An 8,228-nucleotide genomic window follows, 5' to 3' on the forward strand; every position below is an offset into this window, starting at 1 on the left:
GATAGGGGTTGCATTGAATCTGTAGATTGTTTTGGGTAGTACAGTCATTTTCACAATATTGATTCTTCCAATCCAAGAACATGGTATATTTCTCCATCTATTTATGTCACCTTTGATTTCATTCATCAGTGTTTTATAGTTTTCTGAGTAGAAGTCTTTCACCTCCTTAGGCAGGTTTATTCCTAGGTATTTTATTTTTTGTTGTTGCAATGGTAAATGGGAGTGTTACCTTAAATTCTCTTTCACATTTTTTGTCATTAGTGTATAGGAATGCAAGAGATTTCTGTGCATTAATTTTGTATCCTGCTACTTTCCCAGATTCATTGATTAGTTCTAGTAGTTTTCTAGCAACATCTTTAGGATTCTCTATGCATAGTATCATGTCATCTGCAAACAGTGACAGTTTTACTTCTTTTCCAATTTGTATTCCTTTTACTTATTTTTCTTCTCTGATTGCCGTGGCTAGGATTTCCAAAACTATATTGAATAATACTGGCGAGAGAGGACATCCTTGTCTTGTTCCTGATCTTGGAACAAGATCCAAGTGGAAATGCTTTCAGTTTTTCACCATTGAGTATGATGCTTGCTGTGGGTTTGTCATATATGGCGTTTATTCTGTTGAGGTAGGTTCCCTCTATGCCCATTTTCTGGAGAGTTTTTATCATATATGGGTGTTGAATGTTGTCAAAAGCTTTTTCTGCATCTATTGAGATGATCATATGGTTTTTATTCCTTAATTGGTTAATGTGATGTATCACATTGACTGATTTGCATGTATTGAAGAATCCTTGCATCCCTGGGACATCTCCCACTTGATCATGGTGTATGATCCTTCTAATGTGTTGTTGGATTCTGTTTGCTAGTATTTTGTTGAGAATTTTTGCATCTATGTTCATCAGTGATATTGGTCTGTAATTTTCTTTTTTTGTGATATCTTTTTCTGGTTTTGGTATCAGAGTGATGATGGCTTTGTAGAATGAATTTGGGAGTGTTCCTCCCTCTGCAGTTTTTTGGAAGAGTTGGAGAAGGATCAGTGTTAGCTCTTCTCTAAATGTTTGATAGAATTCGCCTGTGAAGCCATCTCATCCTGGACTTTTGTTGGTTGAAAAATTTTAAATTATGGTTTCAATTTCATTACTTGTGATAGGTCTGTTTTTATTTTCTAATTCTTCCTGGTTCAGTTTTGGAAACTTGTACCTTTCTAAGAATTTGTCCATTTCTTCGTGGTTGTCCATTTTATTGGCATATAGTTGTTTGTAGTAGTCTCTTATAATCCTTTGTATTTCTGTGGTGTCAGTTGTGATTTCTCCTTTTTCATTTCTAATTTTATTGATTAACCTCCTCTCCCTTTTTTTCTTGATGAGTCTGGCTAAGGGTTTATCAATTTTGTTTATCTTCTCAATGAACCAGCTTTTAGTTTTATTGATCTTTGCTGTTGTTTTCTTCCTTTCTATTTCATTTATTTCTGCTCTGATCTTTATGATTTCTTTCTTCCTACTGACTTTGGGTTTGCTTTGTTCTTTCTCTAGTTGTTTTAAGTGTGGGGTTAGATTGTTTATTTGAGATTTTTCTTGTTTTTTGAGGTGAGGTTGAATTGCTATAAACTTCCCTCTTAGAACTGCTTTTTCTGCATCCCATAGGTTTGGGTCATCGTGTTTTTGTTGTCATTTTTTTCTATATATTTTAAAATTTCTTCTTTGATTTCTTCAGCTATGTCCTGATTATTTAGTAGTGCACTGTTTAGCCTCCATGTATTTGTGTTTTTTACAGTTTTTTTTTCTGTAATTGATTTCCAAACTCATAGCATTGTGGTCAGAAAAGATGCTTGATATGATTTCAGTTTTCTTAAATTTACTGAGGCTTGATTTGTGACCCAAGATGTGATCTATCCTGGAGAATGTTCCATGTGCACTTGAGAAGAAAGCCTATTCTGCCACTTTTGGGTGGAATGTTCTATAGATATCAAATCTATCTGGTCTCTTGTGTCATTTAAAGCTTGTTTTTCCTTATTTGTTTTCTGTTTGCATGATGTGTTCATTGGTGTAAGTGGGGTGTTAAAGTCCCCTACTATTATTGTGTTACTGTTGATTTCTCCTTCCATGGTTGTTAGCATTTGCCTTATGTATTGAGGTGCTCCTATATTGGGTGCATAAATTTTTACAATTGTTATATCTTCCTCTTGGATTGTTCCTTTGATCATTAAGTAATGTCCCTCCTTGTCTCTTGTAACTGTCTTTATTTTAAAGTCTGTTTTTTCTGATACGAGTATTGCTACCCAAGCTTTCCTTTGATTTTCATTTGCATGGAGTATCTTTTTCCATCCCCTCACTTTCAGTCTGTATGTGTCCCTAGGTATGAAGTGGGTCTCTTGTAGACAGCATATATATGGGTCTTGTTTTTGTAACCATTCAGTCTATGTCTTTTGGTTGGAGCATTTAATGCATTTACATTCAAGGTTATTATTGATATGTATGTTCCTATTACAATTTTCTTAATTGTTTTGGGTTTGTTTTCATTGTCTTTTTCTTCTCTTGTGTTTCCTGCCTAGAGAAGTTTCTTTAGCATTTGTTGTAAAGCTGGTTTGGTGGTGCTGAAGTCTCTTAGCTTTTGCTTGTCTGAAAAGCTTTTGATTTCTCCATCGAATCGGAATGAGATCCTTGCTGGCTAGAGTGATCTTGGTTGTAGGTTTTTCTGTTTCATCACTTTAAGTATATCCTGCCAACTCCCTTCTGGCCTACAGAGTTCTGCTGAACAGTCAGCTGGTAACCTCATGGGAATTCCTTTGTATGTTATTTTTTCATTTTTCCCTTGCTGCTTTTAATATTTTTTCTTTGAATTTAATTTTTGTTAGTTTGATTAATATGTGTCTTGGTGTGTTTTTCCTAGGGTTTATCCTGTATGGGATTCTCTGTGCTTCCTGGACTTAGGTGACTCTTTCCTTTCCCATGTTACGGAATTTTTTGACTATAATCTCTTCAAATATTTTCTCAGGCCCTTTCTTTTTCAGTTATTCTTCTGGGACCCCTATAATTCGAATGTTGGTGCGTTTAGTATTCTCCCAGAGGTCTCTCAGATTGTCTTCAATTCTTTTCTTTCTTTTTCGTTTATTCTGCTCCTCAGCAGTTATTTCCACCATTTTGTCTTCCAGCTCACTTATTTGTTCTTCTATCTCAGTTATTCTGTTATTGATTGCTTCTAGTGTATTTTTCATTTCAGTTATTGTGTCGTTCATCTCTGTTTGTTTGTTCTTTAGTTCTTCTAGATCTTTGTTAAATATTTCTTGTATTTTCTCAATACGTGCCTCCATTCTATTTCTGAGATTCTCGATTATCTTTACTATCATTACTCTGAGTTCTTTTTCAGATAGATTGCCTATTTCCTCTTCATTTTATTGGTCTTGTAGGTTTTTACCTTGCTCCTCCATCTGTGACCTATTTTTTTGCTATCTCACTTTTTTTTTTTTTTATGAGTGAGATTGTGTTCCTGTCTTACTGGTTGTTTGGCCTGAAGCTTCCAACACTGGAGTTTGTAGGCTGTTGGGTAGAGCTGGTTCTTGGTGCTGAGATGAGTACCTCTGTGAGACATCACTCCAATGAATATTCCCTGGGGTCTGAGATTCTCTGTTAGTCCAGTGGTTCGGACTCAGAGCTCTCACCGCCGGAGCTTCGGCTCAACCTCCGGGTCATGAACCAAGATCCCACAAGCCATGTGGGTGGCAAAAAAAAGAAAAATAATAATAAAAAGAAAGAGAACGATAACAAAGTTAGAAATATAGTTAGACAAGGAAACTAACAGATATGTTAGAATATAAAAATAAAAATATAGATGAATCAACAACCAGAAAGTACAACAGTACCACAATAGTAAAAAAGAGGAAGAGGGAAAAAAAAAAGGGGGGTGAAGGCCTTGGCTTTGGATGGCGGGGCCTAAGCAAGGGCATGGTTTGGGCGGTGGACGGGGCCTATGCTTAGGACCCAAAGGGCTGGAAAAGGCCCTGGGGGCTGTGGGGGTTGAGTCTTAGGCTCAACGGAACACTAGGCATCCAGGCATGCGCCCTACCCCTGGTCTTGGGGGGGAACCTCACCTGTGAGCCCAGCAGGCTCCTTGGGCTCGAGTTGGTGGGGCAAACGCCCTCTGCTCCTCTCTCGCTCCTCCTGGAGGGCCCCTCCCACCTCCCTCTCCTGATCTCCCCGGCCTCCCTACTATGCCCCCAGGCACAATGAGGCTGGGGGGAGGGGTTGGCTCTGGAGGGCAGGGGACCGGCCTGGGAGCTCAGCAGGCTCCCCGGGCCTGAGTGGGTGGGGCAGTCACCCTCCGCTCCTCTCCTGCTCCTCCTAGAGGGCCCCTCCCACCTGCCTCTCCTGATCTCCTCAGCCTCAGGGGCGCCGATCCTGTCTGGCCTCCACTCCTCCTTCCCCTTCAGTACCCCCACGTCCTACCAGTTCACTTGGGGGTTCCTCCCATTTCCTTGGGCGTCAGAGTCCCCCACCAGTGGCCAGCAGGTGACCTAGTTGTGGGGAGATGCTAACTCAGCGTCTTCCCACACTGCCATCTTGACTCCACCCCCTAAGTGATTTTTAAATGTAGAGCTAGCCTTGCATACCTGAGATAAATCCCACTTGGTCGTGATGTGTAATTATTTTCATACACTGTTGCATTATATTTGCTAATATTTTGTCGATGATTTTCGCATCTATGTTCATGAGAGTTATTGGTCTGTAGATTTTTTGCAATATCTTTGTCTGCTGTTGGTATTATGGTAATGTTGGCCTCATACAATGAGTTAGGAAATATTCCTTCTGCTTTTAGATATTAAAAGAGATTGTAGAGAATCAATATACTTTCTTTGTAAATATTTGATAGAGTTCACCAATGAACCCATCTAGGCCTGGTGCTTTCTGTTTTGGTGGATTATTAACTATTGGTTCAATATTTTTATAGATATAGGCCTACTCAAGTTTTCTGTTTCTTCTAGTGTGAGTTTTGGCATCTCGTATCTTTCAAGGAATTGGTCAGTTTCATCTAGGACTTGTTCCCGATCTTAGTGGTAAGGCTTCTAGCTTCTCACCAAAAGGTATGATGTTATCTGTAGGTATCTTTATTCTTTAATCAGTTGAGAATTCATGAATTTCTGACATTAATAGCATCAAGCCTTCTTTGGAAAAAACAGAATCTAGCTCTGTCATTCAATAGCTAAATGACCCTTTGCAACTTATTGAGGCTCTCCAAGTCTCAATTTCTTTCTGTTAAATGGAGAAGTAAAATTTCTCCTTTGTACAGAGATTGTGAGACAACATAATGTAGGTTTACAGCACACTTTGCTAACACATAGTAAGCACAGAGCAAATGTGGGTCAAATAATGAAATGTGCATAAAAACAAGGTCAAAAATTTTCCTCCACCTTAGACAAACATATATGAAATACAAATTTACTAGGTTTGTGATGAATCCAGTGATATCACTTACAAAATGTATTTGTTTGGTAAAAATTGGGTCCAAGTAAGAATCTCTTTGCATGATTTTTGGGGAAAGGGCAATAGAATTAAAATGTAACTCTGTCTTACTGCTTTTGCATCTTCCCTTTTATCAGATCAAGGCCCCTGAATTACCCTTCTGAAGACGTATTGAAATGAGTTGAGTGTATCTTCAAAAATATTTTTAGAAAATTGAAATGGTGAATAAAGGAGAAAAGATAACTGTCAGCTAATTCCTCACCTAGAATATGGGATTTTTAAAAATATTCTAGCATACGTGAGAACAGAAAATGTCATGTGTCTAGTAAAATATTCAGTATCAGAGGGATAGTTTATGATTCACCTTTTACAACACAGATGAAGCAGATTTAAGTAATTCTGTACATTGATGGAGTCATAACAGAATTGGTTGATACAGAGAGTGTCAAAAATGTCTCCATTTTTCTTAAGTTGGTGTAAGTTTTACTAAACAGACTCAATATACTATACATGAATCTGTGTATTCCACATGGTTAAAATGGGGCCTGTTCAATATTGATAGAGCTCATGTGATGTAGGAAAATTCTCAGAAGAAATGTACAAATAAAGAAAAGAATAGAACTAACTCTACCTCTGTTTTACATCTGGGAACAACAATAAAACTATGAATTATATTTCCCAGCGCCTTTGATAAAGACAGCAATTTAAAAACTCTAATTTTTGCAATTAATCAAATAAACTGAGAACTATAAGATTTTCTTTCTTGGGGGTGGTAGGGGAACCATAAATGGGAGTGCCAAAATAATCTGTAAATCTCTGTATTGGAGAGTTGTTAAGTGGTGTCAGTTTTAATTCTGGAAATAAGAATTATCTCCTAGCATATCTGATAGCCTGTGATAATACAATGACAGATACAGAGTAAAATGGAAATACCATATTTAAGGAAATTATATTTTAATGAGTTTTAATCAGCTCTACTGCACATTGCTTATGTCCCCTGATTAAAAATCATTGATTCAGAGACTTCCAATTTAAAATGGAATCTGGCTACAAGCCTATGATGAATCTTCTCCAATTTCCCACTAAATACCTGTGAAGGCAGAAATATATGACACCCCAGAAGAATATAAAATTAGGACTGACAGATAACTATCAGAATATGTAAAAAGTTAACTAGGAAGAAAGTGAACCAAGGAAATGCAAATATTTATGCAAAAGAAAAAGCATTAAAACTATTTATAAAAATACTTCCTGATCTCTGCACTGCTGCTCTCCCCCTGCCAGACACACATAAACACTCAAAGTCTGTTCCTTCCTGCTAGAAACTCCTTTGCAGTATGGCTGCTACTTTTTGAGCATCCAGGTTATTTTTGTTCCTTCCTCATTAAGTGAATATATTTATTTGGGGTACCTAGAAAACAGGTTGCTGGAAAACAATCTGCATTTAGGATGGTAATAAAGTCTAATAGCACCTTAGGAGATGTAGTTCCCACAAATAAATCACTAATACACTTTACTAATGATATATTTAGGGATTTTACTTTACATACGTATACTACCCCAGCTTAAAATAGTGAGAATCAAGAAGCAAGAATCAGAAGAGGAAATCAGCTGAGAGTTGTGCCTGTCATCTTGCCCTTCAGCTATTAAACTGAAAAGAGAATCTTCCACTAAGCATGTGGGGAAAGACCAGGGATAAAGGCAATCAATACATCCCATCCCATCCTGTCTATTTGTAAATAAGCAAGCTGAAAAAAAAAAATCCCACTGTTTTTTAGATTGAGACAAGATTAGTGTGACCACATATTCTGGTTTGTCTGGGAAGGTCCCAGTTTACCACTGCTGTCCAAATATCTCATCTGGTTTCCTGTTTATTCTGAATTTTTTTCATTTTTACTGAAGTATTGTTATCAACAGCAGCATAATAAGCATGTGAATTGTGCTTTTGTCTTCTGCCATGGTCTTGTCTACTAGGGTGTAAAAGGAATATGCAGTAATGAGAGTTCTTGCCTTAATATATAAATAAATATGAAAGGCCATCAATGATAATACTTTGTCTTTACACTTTCCAGCTCCAATGTAACTAACATCTTCCTGTCAAAGAGTGTACAGAAATTCACTGATGTAACAAGTGAGCTTGGATTGGAGAAGCTAGGGATAATGAACTCTTTCTGGTCTGGGTGATGGTAGGATAATTCAATATGCTGCTCCTTTTGGCTACTTGGTGCATTAGTCAGTTGTGCCATGATGACTGCTTTTTACTTTTAAAAGTGATTCTTGGCTAACGTTTTTAATGGCCAACCTTTATTCAATTTTAGTAACTTCTGTTTTTGAAAAGAATATAAAATCTGTAATTATTTGGAACAGTCTTTCATGTATTTCAGTTAGGTCAAGTTTTAAATTTTGTTGTTTGACTCTTCAATACATTTTCTTCTTACTGGTTTTTGTCTATTTGTTCTATCTGTTTTTAAGAGAGTTGTGCTAATATGGTTGTGGATTTGTCTCTTTTCTCATTTATTAGTCAATTTTTGTTTTATGCGTTTTAAAGCCAAGTTATGTGGTACGCAGTTTAGATTGTAATATCTTCTGGTAGTTTAATCCATTTATCATTACAATATATTCTTTAATTGAATTAACCTTCTTTCCTTAAAGTCTACATTGTCTGATATTTGTGTAGGCACAACAACTCTCTTTTCATTTACACACACACATATAAATATTTGTAATTATATATATTATGCATTGTAATATACATAGCAACATATATATCATCCT

The sequence above is a fragment of the Delphinapterus leucas genome, chromosome 6 (assembly GCF_059928025.1).
Source record: "Delphinapterus leucas isolate spDelLeu-1000000601 "Yukka" chromosome 6, BTC_Dleu_Yukka2, whole genome shotgun sequence".
Classification (NCBI taxonomy): domain Eukaryota; kingdom Metazoa; phylum Chordata; class Mammalia; order Artiodactyla; family Monodontidae; genus Delphinapterus; species Delphinapterus leucas.